Source organism: Penaeus monodon, chromosome 21 (genome assembly GCF_015228065.2).
Source record: "Penaeus monodon isolate SGIC_2016 chromosome 21, NSTDA_Pmon_1, whole genome shotgun sequence".
NCBI lineage: Eukaryota > Metazoa > Arthropoda > Malacostraca > Decapoda > Penaeidae > Penaeus > Penaeus monodon.
The window spans coordinates 19,015,760-19,016,096 of NC_051406.1; positions in this window are offsets into that span (position 1 = coordinate 19,015,760).

Genomic DNA, 337 nt, shown 5'->3' on the forward strand with positions numbered 1-337 from the left:
TTTGCTCACTTACCCAGCATAACCCTTCCATTTGCATCACACACATCCTGAAGCTCCGTCACCAATAGTGTTAACCCGTCTTCGACAAACGACGGTTAATCCACTACGAATGGGATTCAACTCTCTTATTATTCTCTACGTACCTTTTGAAGGAATTGGTTTCGACTAACGGCTCCGCAGCCCATGGCGTGGAAAGCGGCGACGAATGGTAGGACTGCATATGTTAGGTAATATCACCGACGATGCATACGGAAACAGGCCGGCTCGTCATTTGCATCCGCCGATATAGATGCGGACGTTGATTGTGGCGTCCCTGGTTACTGTTCGAATAATTTTT